This window comes from Danaus plexippus (assembly GCF_018135715.1).
Source record: "Danaus plexippus chromosome 16 unlocalized genomic scaffold, MEX_DaPlex mxdp_23, whole genome shotgun sequence".
Taxonomy (NCBI): Eukaryota; Metazoa; Arthropoda; class Insecta; order Lepidoptera; family Nymphalidae; genus Danaus; species Danaus plexippus.
The window spans coordinates 377,095-391,192 of record NW_026869851.1 but is presented as its reverse complement, the minus strand read 5'-3'; the positions used below and the strand labels follow the sequence as shown (position 1 = coordinate 391,192).

Below are 14,098 nucleotides of genomic sequence, written 5' to 3'. Positions count from 1 at the left end.
CCCGAACATATTAGATCTCATTACACAAATTCTTTTATAATTTAAGAGAACAAAAAAATTATAACCCTATGAAAACAATCATTATTGACTTTTAAAACTAAATAGTAATTCCTGCAAAATTTTTAAAGATTTTGTTAAAGTAACTTTTTCATTTAACTACAGTTCTTAAAAAACAATTAATACCAGACACTACATTAAAAACTAAGATTTGAAAAAAAAACATATTTAATGTTATTATTTTACTACTTACTAACTTATGCATTTAAATTTAACTTCTGTTTTTATTAGCCTACATATAAACTGTGAAAAAATTCATAATCTTACAAATCAAAAATTACAATGCAAAAATATTTTTGAGATATAGGTTGAATAAAAATGCATAGAATACGATAATAGTCCTATATTTAAATGTACAAAACTAAATTACAGAAAGGCATGTATCTTAAATCGTCATTTAAATCAAAGCATGTCCTCATAAAACATAATTACAATATTAGTCGTTTTCATTAAGAGCTATATTTCCATTGTTAATATCTTTATTACTTGTAATTATAGTGACATCCCCGTGAGATATAATTTGATTGTTCCCTGTTGTCGCACCAGGAGCCGGTATGCAATCAATACCGCTGGTACATAGCAAGAGGAAGACACAGAATAGAATAGACTGAAAAATAAAAAAAAAACAATGTTTTAAATTTTTATAAGCTCTATAAAATAGGAGTTTGGTGTACACCTGTGAATGTCTACGGCCGGGTGAAGCCTTATGCATAAAAAAATGATTTAGCTGTTTGTATTTGAAAACTGTTCGTTATAAATTTTATTAGAGAAGAAGTGAAACATCTACGAATACAGGAACTTGACTAAAAAAATTGGAGGAAAGAATTGGAAAGGATTGGAAACTACTTTTAGTCTAACGTCCTATTTTGTTAATATTTTGGAAGTTATTTATGACTGAATGACTTAATAAGGTGCATTTGACTAATAGTGAATTAATGACTGAATACAATTATTTAAAATTAAGGTTTAAAAATGTAACTAATAAGGCTAATGTTACTAATAACGTAGGGACAAACATTTTTAAAAGTTTTAATTTTTATAAATTAAAAATAAACTTGAAAAATAACAAATTATATTTTATGAATTTGATTCAAATTCTAATAAACAATAATGCTTACCTTGGCTGTCATTGTGGGACTGTTGCAGTATTGTAATTTCAGACATAATTTTCCTATATAAACTTAAATTTTATCAAAAAATTTCAAATTATACTCGTTAAACCAATTAATTAAAATTTAATTAAGATGATTATTGCAATTTTGTTGATACCCTAGCTCCAAATTTTAAGTTTAGTGAATTTTACTTTTCATATAATTTTGTTTTTTATTTTTTTTTTTCGTTTTATTTTTTCCTTGGTTATTTCAGATTAAATGTGATTATTTATATAATATGTAAGATACCAAAGTAGGACTGCATATACCATAAATGTACTTCTGTAAAAACCTGTGAAATCTGTCTGAAGTATTTTTTACAGTTTTGAACTTGATTTTTCAACTCGTCGTACGGTTGTGAAAAATATATTTTTAAAATAATGAAACAGATTTGTATATAAAGAAAATTTTACTCTATTTTTAATTTATACTTTTGTACTCGCTATAATGATGTTTATTAAAGTAAAACAAACAAACGTTAATTAAAGGATTTTCAAATAAGAGCGGGTAGATTGTGGCAGCCCGTGGCGGCTTGTCTTGATGACATTTGTCAATTTTTTTATTTATTATTTTCTTAGAAACAAGGTAAGAATTGACTTTTTAAAAAATAACATTCGATACAATTCCACTGCAAATTTATTGAATTTACACAAAAATAAAAACAATTCTAAATGAATGACTTTCAACTATCTTGATTTAAACTAATCGTTAAATGAAATCCGAATATAATACAATCGAAAGATTTAAACACACTTCGAAAATCTACTAACGACTAAACTATCACACCAACGCGCGTTACGAACGAAAAAAGAGCCCTGATGTCCTCTGACAACGGCTTATATGTCGTTTGAGTCTCTCCTACCCTCTCATATTCCTACATTGATTCTCTTCTACCCTCTCATATTCCTACACGGCCTTTCCTGACATGAGCACGTCCCCGGGCTCCTTTGTGTTTAACTTTCTTGACGTCCAAAACGTAGTATTAGCACCAAGGGCAGGAAATTCTTTTCATTCGCACTAGACGTATTCAGTTTTGAATGTCTTGACATTCCAGACGGGCTTGATTGCGGCTCAGTCCCCTCCACAGGCAGGTCAACCTCCGGAGGCAAGTTGGCGTCAACTTGGCAACTCTTCTCCCTCATTGTCTCCGTCTGAAATTGAGAAATATAACGGCAGAAATCTTTTCGATTTTTGATTTAACTCAACAGTAACATCATGGTTAACGTCAATGTAAAGTGAGCCAAACAAACATAGCCCACACAAAGTGGTTGTAAAACATCCCAATAACCAACCACTTGGGGCGGGACTTGTCGGAAGATCGCCCCCTCACACCTCGTCAGAGACCCACAAGGAATTGCTTGAGGCATGACTTGGTGTGTGTGTGAAGGTTATTATAAAAACATGTTCCAAAACATACCATCTGATACAGGCAATGTTGGCCGACCAACATCCCATAAATAAACTCATGATCTTTTACAACCACAGCTCGATAGACAACTCACTATCAAAGTCAAGCTTCCAAACATACTAAATTAATTCCTAACCAAGAGACCAGATCCTCAGGATAACGTATCCGATGCACTCCAAGATAAACAATTATCCCAGGCCTATGGTCCCTCCTGGGATAACCGAACCCGATGCACTCCAAGGTAAACGGCTATCCCAGGCTCAACGTACCTCTTAGGATAACCGGCCCGATGCACTCCAAGGCAAATGGTTATCCCAACCTAAGCGTCCCCTCCGGGATAACCGGCCCGATGCACTCCAAGGCAATCGGTTATCCCAGACACAACACCACTTCTAGGACAACCGGGCCCGATGCACTCCAAGGCAAACGGTTGTCCCAGGCACAGCGCCACTTCTGGCATAGCCTGTCCGATGCACTCCAAGACAGCTATCCCAGACCCAGAGATCTAACCTCTAATACAGCGTGTCCGATACACTCCAAGACAAACGCTCACATCGTAACAAGTAACTCATGTCTCCTCGCTTTAACCCCAATACATTTAGAGATTTGTGTCAAAACAAAATTAAAATAAATAACACAATGGGATTAAGTTTCAATAAAATCTCAAAAGGAGTTTTAGTCAAAATTTCAGGCAGAATAAGGCAAATACCTCACCATCAAAGAAAGCAGAACACACATCGGGAGTCCATTCTCACTTCCACGGGACCATATATTCCGCAGCTGCTCGAGTCGATTTGCCGTATGAGCCAGCTAACATCTGCAGCTCATATCGGCAGTGTGATAGTGTCTTCATAACCCGGTATGGTCCCCGCAGACATGAGTCCAGCTTCCTTGTTGACTGAGCCACCTTGCTAACAAAAACTAAGGAATTTAGTTCAAAAGAGTGAGCTGTTTACGTCTCTAGTTTTCATAGGCATCTTGACGAGTTTAGTTGGCACGAAGGAGTTTAGATGCCCTCTGACGACTCATTTGACGAAGGACTTCTCGATTACCACTTGAGCCTTCAACAGTAACGTACGAGACGTATCAAACTACGTATGAGCGGTGTGGCAGCTTCAGCACCTATAAGCAGGTTTAAAGCAGAATATTGAGTTGTCTTGCGTTTTGTTATGTTTAGGATCAGCTGTAACCTCAACAAAACAGCTGGCCAAGTCCTTGACCCAATTAATAAAATCAGTGCTTTGAAACATTGAAACATGCGTCCCCGATCAGTGACAATTAATTTTGGAGTTCCAAAGAGAGACACCATGGTAGTGAAGTGTTGCTTTAGTTCGTCAGTGTCTTGTCGGAACATGGGATACAATAAACAAAATTTTGAAAACGCGTCTATAATAATAAGTACATGACGGTGACCGTCAGTTTCTGGTAGGGGGCCCAAGGTGTCCATATGGACTGCCTCAAATGCTACGTCTGGTTTTCTCCCATGAATGAATGAGCCGTGAAAGAGCACGAGCTACCTTTTTATGAGAAAGGCAAACCAAACAATGGGAAATGTATTTTTTTTTCTTTGCAAATGTTCTCAACCCTGGGAACTAAAAGTGTTTTGTTATCAAGTCTACAGTTTTATCAACCCCTTGATGATCATGTTCGTCGTGAAAATACACATAAGACAGTCTATGGCCTTTTGGAATATAACAACAAAAATTAGGATTTTCACCAATAGGTGAGAGCTTGACTTAAAGGATGTCATAACGACTGAGGTTTAACTGCCCATTCACCAGTTTTTGTTTTAGAGAGTGAGTTTTCTCGTCAGAAGCCTGAGCAACTTACGCCCAATTTAGCGGTCTTTTAATGGTACATAAGTTAACCGGATTGCGGCTAAGATAATCTGCATGGGACAAAAAACAACCTTTTCTATATTCCAGGTTAGAATCGAATTCTTGGAGGTATACCCACCACCGAGCCACCCTTGGCAACAAGTCTTTCTTACGTTGGGTAAGTTTTAACGCGTTACAGTCAGTAACCACGATGAAGTGTGCAACCACAAGATAATGCCTGAAATACTCTAATACCTTAATCACTGCCAGCGTCTTCAGTTCGTACGAGTGCTACTTCCTCTCAGCCCCCTGAGTGAGTCTACTACAATAAGGCAGTACTCGTTTACGATTTCCCTTATGCACTCTCATCATGACGACTCCGTAACCAATCGAGCTCGCATCTGTGTAGTATTTCTATTGGCAGCGTAGTATCATAAATGGCGAATACTGGCTTACTTGTAAGACAATCTATAATGTACTCACGAGCGGCTTGTTGTTCAGCTCCCCAATGAAAATTAACTCCCTTTTTAGTAAGTGCCGCTATGCAAGGAACCCTTTGGGCAAATCCAGCTATATACCGCCTAAAATAGCTAGCTAACCCCAGAAATTGCCTTACTTGCTTAATATTTTTTGGTACGGCTGAATCAATTAAGGCCCGCACTTTCTGACGACTTGGCCTATCCTGACCTTTACTAATCGTACGACCCAGGTATTCAATAGTGGTAGCTAAAAACGAGCATTCCTTTATTATTTGCTTTTCAAGCAAATCTGTTATTATGTCACGACCACGGATCGTTTCAGCGTGTGAGAGTTGATATGACCGATTATACACAGGAATGCTGGATTTAAGTTTAATTGACATGCTGCCTATGTTTACGGTTGATGTAGCAGTTCCCGTAATAAAGTACCGAGAGAATTCATTAATTATCCTCTTAGTAACCCTCTCTAAATAGTTACCTACCAGAGGTGTATCAATTGTCATCGAAACATCAGACTGAACAATCATCACCATTCATTCATAAAATATGTTCATGGTTCGAGCCTAGATAACTTAACGCCCTCACTATTTGATAAACTCCCTGATAACCGTTCGATTTTGGGTCTCTTACTACACAAAGCTTCTTTTAGCCCCAACTGCCCACAGAAAAAGTACCTGATATCACTCAGATTACGTTTACGTGAATACTCCAGAGATCGTCTATCTGTCGTAACGTTTCACAATTCCGAACGCGAGTATAGTTGTCTCGAAATACTCATTGTATTTGGTTTAACATAGATTGAAAAGAATTCGACTAAATCATTCGGAAATAGTTTAGCATTTGTCGCCGTAGACCTAATATTTGGATCAGTGACACTGCGAATAATTATAACCGAAATAAGCTCCTCACCGTGTCCTTGCACTATACGTAAGCAAAGTATCGACCGGCGTACATATTACGCGTACGTTGGATAGTGATCGGAATTCTTAGTCATAACTTCAAACAATATTCTAACAAAATCTGGTACTTCAGGACATAAAGGTTTGAATTCTTTCTTAGAATTGGTCCAACTACGGTAGCTAGACACCCATTCACTGAGCCAAGATTTCGCATCCCCTAACAAACAATTTCCTATTCGCGAAAGGCATTCTAAATCATTCCAATTGTTTAAAACTTTCGCGCAATCAACTTGTATGCACTAATCGTCAAAGTTGTGTAGATTTGGGTCAAAGTTCGAAATATAGTAATACCGAGATTTTTCAGCCGTACTAATTGATCTGATGGCACTAGCAATGCAATCGGTAACACTCGCCTGTACTAATTCCAACGGTATACCCCCGCGTCGCCTACTTGTCGTGATCGAGCGAGGTCTCGGATCCTGATGATGATAACATTCTGAATGGTAGCTTCACGTCAAGTCACATGCGTCGGAGAAACCAGATGCCCTATCGACGATAATTCACGCATTCTATAGGGTACACGACGATCGGAAACGCGAGATATATCGCGGACGCGCGTTGGTGTCTGCAACTGTTGTGATGACTGCCTATTACAAACGCTACCGGGCGTCAAACCTTTGTAACGCAATTCCTCATAGTCGTGTGAATTCACCGACGCGCGGTGCGGCATGGACGAAGCCCTTGTTTTCGCCTCTAACGTTTTACGACGAGACATCATTGCCTCCATATCAAGTCTCAACATGTTATTCTCATCAAAGGATTACTCACGGGAACTATTACCCTGACTCTAGCTACGATCACGACGAGGATTACTATCAAGACCACTGCGGCTACAATTGCGTTCACGTTCACACATTTTAGTAACAAAATAAAATAATTAAATAAGTATGATCGCTAGAAATTAACGTATCAACAAACAAACGCAATAAAAGCTTACTCACCGCTTAATCAAAGTAATTAACACAAATTAATATTCTCGATAATAACGTAACACGATATTTAAAATAACTCAGTGTCTAAAAAAAAGTTATAAAGAAATATTTAATAAAACACAAAAAAAAATAATGTGTGGGTAAATTGAAATAACAAGGCCTTACCAAACGGGGTTCTCAAGGTACGTATCGCACTTCTGATCTTAGAAACAAGGTAAGAATTGACTTTTTAAAAAATAACATTCGATACAATTCCACTGCAAATTTATTGAATTTACACAAAAATAAAAACAATTCTAAATGAATAACTTTCAACTATCTTGATTTAAACTAATCGTTAAATGAAATCCGAATATAATACAATCGAAAGATTTAAACACACTTCGAAAATCTACTAACGACTAAACTATCACACCAACGCGCGTTACGAACGAAAAAAGAGCCCTGATGTCCTCTGACAACGGCTTATATGTCGTTTGAGTCTCTCCTACCCTCTCATATTCCTACATTGATTCTCTTCTACCCTCTCATATTCCTACAATTTAATATTCAGTTACTTATGCCAAATCACAATGGCAGGTCACATTATTGAACAGCGCGTACAAATGATGTACAACTGTACAGCAAAACCCGAGACAGTTGATTCCTCAACATCCACAAGAACTCGATCTTTATCAAACTTAAACTTGGCGAATTTTGCGGTGAGATTTAGGGTTACACTCGTATAAGATCCAGCTGACGCAAGAGCTCAAAGTTCAAGACCACAGACAACGCCGTTTGTTCGCTGTCTGGGCTTCAAATCATTTGGAAGAGGTGAATTTTTGCATAAATGGCTTTATTAAACAAACAAAATTGCCACATATGGGACGAAACAAACCCACACGAGGTTCACCAGGTGTTGATGCGTCCTCAAAAAGTTACCGTTTGGTGCGGATTTTGGCCCGCGGCGTCATTTGTCCGTATTTGCTCACCATCAATGGCGAGTGCTACAGAATGTTGATAACGAATTTCTTGAACCTGAACGACATGTGGTTCCAGCAGGATGGTGCTACATGCCACAAAACGGACGAAACGATTGACATTCTGCAAGAGTGATTTGAAACTAAGGTTATCTCGCAGGAGTGATAGGAATTGGCCACCAAGATCATGCGATTTAACCCCGATAGACATTTTTGTGGGGTTTTTCAAAGTAAATATAACACAAGTACAGCCACAGTTCAGCCAAACAACACGCTTAAATTCAGCCGGATCTATGCGGAAGAATAATTGAAAATTAGGCCACTCGAATCCGTGCAATTGTGAGAAACCAAGGTGGGCATTTGAATAATGTCATATTTCATACTAAGTGGCATAAATGGGCCTTTTAAATAAAAAACATAGTTTAGTGAAAACCTGACACACAGCTTGTTTAACTTCATTCTAAAATCTACCCGTCCTTTTTGAAAAACCCTTTATAAGAAAATCCTTTGATTAAAAGGTTATTTTAATTTTTATATACAAGGGTTGTTTTTCCTGATTTTTGAATAAATATTTGTATATCGAAATCAGAACCTATGAATAAAATATTTGAAAAATACAAACATGTATTTTGAAAAATTTTATGTATTTTTATAAAACAAAAAAATGGAGAACTATATCACAAAGAGAACATTTTTCTAGATATGAGTCTACCTTGTTTATGCAATTACAAATCAAAAACTCGGTACACAATACGTCCTTAAATAAATTGCAAATACTAGTAGAATATGAGCTAGGTAATATAGAATCACTGAAATAAAATTGAGACTAAAATTTCAACATATCGTGACTTAAATAACATTGTGACATTTATATGAGAAGTGCAACTCAAAATATTGCTCTAGGAGTCAATTAATAATTATCAAGAAAAATGCTCTCAAACAAGATTTCAACAAATCAAACTTATTGTTTTTAGTAAGATTATTAATGACTATATTTTTTGATTGTAATAAAAATATATCCCTTTTTGAAAAACTATAAAACACTAGTTATATGTTCTAAGTTGTAATCAGGTTACAAAATGAGAAATGAAACTTCTTTGATGGTTTTTACTTTTATATAACACAATACACATAAAATATCGGTAGCCACTTTTGTGCTCCACTGTCATGTCACCCTTTAACAACAACAACTCAGATTATTTTCAAAACACTTTTAACTACGATGTAAAAGACACTAGATTTTTGTATTTTGAGTTATGAACAGGCAACGTATAATCCCAGGATATTTCATTCGATTTGAACTGGTAGCTCAATTTTAATATAACAAGTCCAAGTTTCAATTTCGTTACTCATTCGCTGACTGATAGACCAATCATTAAACCGAAAAGGTAAATTGTGGCAAACATAAAAAGTTATTATTTAGATAATAATTAGGTACATACTATAAACCGTATACATCAACAAAAGTTTTCGAGTTTCACCAATTGGATAAATAAAGTTTTAATCCAAAATAAATAAACAAGATTTCAAAAATACTTGTGTAGTGAATGATCTTTAACAAATAGATATGTATAATATTTCAACTTAATAGGGGTACTTAAGTATAATTATGTTCTAAGATAAATTGTAAAAGGATCATCCGAATGAAAAAGTAGGAATGAGACATGCCATATACTATGCCATGTACTATAAATTAGGACCTTTCAAAGTCGAATAATTTAAAAAATTTCAAATTCATAGTTTAACAAATAGTGTTAATTCTAGAAAACTCGGGGCAATTGTGTCATTATTTTTGACTGTGGTTCTAGAAATATTACTTAGGGTTACGATTCCAAAGTTTAAATGAACAAAAATAATAAAAATAACAACAATTACCGAAAAATGGTTATAGTTTGACCGATTTTCTAGGTTTTTCTAAAATGCCCATATTTTTTCAAACTGCATGGGATAGATGTTTTTTCTGATTTTTCTCATGATGATTACGATCAATCCTGGCACCCCGTTTCGGTTTATCGTTGAGTTCTGGGACACCCTGTATATAAGAAGTTTTACAAAAATCTTGCAAAGTATTAAATAGACTTATTTTCCACGAAAAAACAACATTAACAATCATGACTGTGGCTGGCTTGTCCTAAGTGTTTCATGCTTCTTACCTGTCATGGAAAGTCAGCCACATTGTTTTGATTTACCATATTGCATATATACACACAAACCCTTTTTATTTCATTTCCGAAGGTTGTATCAGTCATCAAGGGTGTGAAGCAATACAATATCAGGCGCAGAAAATGAAACTGTATTAAGTAAAATTTTCAATAACTATTTAAGTATACAAGAGTAATGAAATTCTAAAAAAAACTTGTTTTCCTTGTTTTTTTTATCTTTTGGTTTCTCCCTCTATTGTATTAAGAGATATTCCCCTCACCATTTAATTAAGGATTTTTGTTCTCAGCTGGTAAGTGGTACCTGCAAAGTCTGTAAATACTAGACCTGTAGGAATTCATTCAGAAGACATTTTGTTGTTAATACAAAGAAGTATTAGATTATAATAAATATCGAATAATACAATCAAGATGAGGTAGTTTAAAATCCATTTATTTTACGTATTTAGACGCTTGTATCCAAAACTCTAAGGAAATAGGACGATGGCCCTAATTGTGGAATGTGTCAATAACAAATTTCATATGCCAGAAGTGCAATAAACGTAAAACCTGCACTTTTAATTACATTCAAAAATAATTTTTGTTTAAGGAGAAAGTTATCCATCGCCAAGGTTCCAAACCCAAATCTTTTCAAGGAAAAGCTTTAGTACCTCATTAGGATCGATAAATATTATTTATTACATATTATTTTTTTCACTTTTCAATTGAATATCCTTAATCATATTATTAAATCAATAATAAAGTAATTTAGTTAACTTTAAAATATTAATTAATATTAACACAACACAAAAGTGTACCTTTTTGTTAAAAAAATACACTTTTATGTACCTTTTTAACCTTTTGTAATGCTAGGATCCCGACAATATCACATGTAAATAATTTTAAATTAATATTTAAAAGCCCTTAGTATACTATATACTGCGTATTAAAAAAATTATACACTATTGAGGTAAAAATATTATATTTTAACGAAGAAACACATAACTTTCAAATATAATCAATCCTGTATATTGTCATATAATTAAATATATACACACTTCTTATGAATAATACATTTCCCTCTGATTAAACTCTATATTTCCATTATTAACATTTTCATTCTTTGTAAGTAAAACAACTTCCCCGCTAGCTATAATTTGGTTATCTTGGTTCGTTGCTAAACCGGGAGCCGGTGACGGATTTATACTGCTGATGCATAACAAAATGAAGATGCATAAATTGATTGTCTGAAACAATATATAATGTACATTTAATTTTTCCCCTTTCGTTTTTCTTACCTATTATTATACAAATTTTGTCGCAATATTATCTAAATAAAAAAAGCTGAATTTTTTGTTTATTGGTGATGTTTTTTGTTAAATTTCTCCTAATTTAAGAATAAAAGAAGAAATATTAAAGATTTCAACTTCAAACTACATTTCTTTATTTATAACATATACTTTTGTTTAATTTCTAATAATTCGTTAAATAAAAACGAATATATAACACTTTTAACATTTTGTAGTAATTAGTGAAAGAATTTGAAAAACACATAGATTTATAATCCAGCCACATTACGTTACTACGTTCTACTGCTACCTCTATCTCTACTACCCTCTGTTAGCTTTTTTAAAACTGAAAGTACTAGGAAATCCAGTTCTACACACCGTAATAATTGCTTTACCATAAAACTTGCTCAAAAAGTACTTACTATTTTGACTTTTATTCCAAAACCGTTATAAACGTGAATACTACAAATACTATTCAATTAAAATGAAACTAACATATTTTCGGATATATTACGCGGATTTTATTATTTTAAAACTACATAATCCCGACGTTTCAGTTACTTTTCAGCAACCGTGATCACGGGCAGACGAGATGACGAAACGTCGGGATTATGTAGTTTTAAAATAATACAATCCGAGTAGTATATCCGAAAATATATTAGTTTCATTTAAATGAATAAAAGTCGCGAAAGTCTTAGATCTCAAATACTACGAGGAAAACTATAATCGACGAGGAAAACTATAACGGTAACATAGCAGTTTCTCTCGTTAGCTTGGATATAAAACTCAGCTATTCTTTAAATATATTATTATATACTTTATTAAAATCTGATGCTTACCTTGGCTGACATGGTGCAAGAATTAGGTAGGAATGTTTTATACTGTTTAAATTTTGCATTATATACAGAATTTAATCGGCGAAAAATTTTAATATATGAAATATTCATTAATTGATTGTAATCATGTAAAACGTATATATTATTTATTGGTATGTATTGCAGCCGCCTGCAAAGTCCAATCCCTTGAAACATATTTTCATAAGTTTTTCTCGTCCCTCAATATTTACGGTCATTTACTTTAGTTACTTATATATTAAATTAAAAATTATATCACTGAAATGTTATAAAACAGTTAAAGCTGACTATTTTATTTTTTATACGGATCTCTCAAATTTCGACAAAAGACTTGAATATTATATGCATTTTTTTTTATTTGTTACAAAATTATATTTAACCTTACAAAACTAATATAAAAGTCACTGACCTTTGAAGTGAATAATAAAATTTGTTATCTCGAAGATTACATAAAAACAAGACAAAATTTCTGGGAACAATAATATGATCCACACGTATTATTCCATAAAATGAATTCATCATATAGTAGAAAAATTAAAATAATTTGTAATTTTGCGTATCCTATTTTTTTCTGTGTATTAAAAACTAATGATCAATACATAAAATAAAAGTGTAACTTTGTAAAGTTGTGAGAGAGTTAAAACCTCTATCAAAATTTTTATTTTACAACTCTATATTGATTTGAAAGTAATCCATTTACAATAAAATATAATTCTGAGATTAAACATGATGTAAATTTAATAAGGTTTTGCACGCAAGGGTCTTTCTATTGCTCACTTTTATGAAACTCATCAAAGGAATCAATTTAAATGAAGTTTATTTTGTAGGTAAATATTATGTTGGAGAAAAAAATCGGATATTTTTAACGCCAAATAAGACCTATTATTTAAGAAGTACTTATGTATGTAACTAACAATAATGTTGATTAGTTTAGACAATCTCTTTGAAACTTACCGAAGACTGAGCTTTCTTGAGTATTTCTGAGAATCTCAATGGATTTTTCTCCAAACATTAAAGGCTATTCGAGATACATTGTCGGTAGCCACTTAAGCGATTCGAACAATCCCTTCAATGCAAGACAATCTACTTTGACTGAGTGGTGGCACTAACATTGCTGATAATCTGTTCCAAAATCATAGAAAATAAACCTACATCTAGATCCTCATCTTCTTTTATTACTCTAAAATAAAAAAAATGCCTCAAAAGTCGCCAGGAGTGCAATGGACTGTTCATCTAATTCATTCAGATGCACACATTTATAAGCTTATATTTGATAGAAAAAAAGACGTCAACTGGGTAATCTGCTATGTGATTTTCAAAAAATCAAAATGTTTTGTTTTCATTGTTTTCAATCAATATTGTAGTTCTCAGTAGCTATTTTTGTTTAATATTTTATTTAAACTTCCAAAAAAAAAAGTGTTTTAATAACATAAGGAGACCAGAAGATTTACTTTTGCCTTTTTTTGAAAAAAAAATTTACTGACTTACAGATGGTTAATATTTAGAACAATTGTAAAATATGATTCATTAGAATTAAAAGAGCAACCTAAAATGCAAAGTATTTACATTGGCAAGAAAAAAGTATTTTAAAAAATGTGATAATTTTTCAAGAAGTAAATATATATTATGGTGTGTGATCGATTCTTTTATGTATATAAAAAATACAGGACCAATGTAATTGTATTTAAATGAAAAAGTGGAGAAATAGTAAGAAGTAGGTATATCTTCATACAGTATTACAATATTCATTCACTAGTATATTACAGATAAATTGCCATTGTTCATATTTTTATTAATTCTAACTATTACTACATCACTAACAGATATAACTTAATTATCTGTGTTACTTGCGAAACCAGGAGTCGGTGAGGCAACAATGCCGAGGCGATTGTGGTAATCACCTGCATGAATAATTTTCCTTTTTAATGGAAGATTTATATTGTTTTAAATTTTATTAAATTAAAAAAAATTAAGTCTCTATATATCTCATTAAAAAAAATTAAATAAGAGAAAGAGTTTTACTTTATATGAAATAAAATAACAGAAAAAAATGTA

General features: G+C 33.3%; 1 long non-coding RNA gene across 1 annotated transcript; it reads right to left on the bottom strand.

Moving 5' to 3' along the window:
• Positions 1–385: 385 nt before the first annotated feature.
• LOC116772098 (uncharacterized) lies at positions 386–1,264 on the bottom strand. The gene is made up of 2 exons (XR_004353631.2): positions 1,176–1,264; positions 386–664 (listed from the first exon to the last, which is right to left on the bottom strand). It is a non-coding gene; the product is annotated as an uncharacterized LOC116772098 (long non-coding RNA).
• Between the last annotated feature and the right edge of the window lie 12,834 nt (positions 1,265–14,098).